Raw genomic sequence first — 236 nt, forward strand, 5'->3', positions numbered from 1 at the left:
TGATCTAGTTCATTCACGCTTTTCTTGAGATTCCTCTTCCCCCTCACTCTTTTCTCCCCTTCTAGTTTTTCTCTGCCCTATTGGTGGATTCGATAGGGGTGAGCATAAGAGAAGACATGATTCTAGTTTTTCCCTAATTGTCACACTACAGAACTGTCGTGTCAAATTCACTGTCATTTCTATTCCCGATACTAGGGTAGCTGTACTCAGCACTCGATACACTCAGCTACTGAGTA

The sequence above is a fragment of the Stegodyphus dumicola genome, chromosome 7 (genome assembly GCF_044657685.1).
Source record: "Stegodyphus dumicola isolate Sdum_Otavi_A_Nest chromosome 7, ASM4465768v1".
NCBI lineage: Eukaryota > Metazoa > Arthropoda > Arachnida > Araneae > Eresidae > Stegodyphus > Stegodyphus dumicola.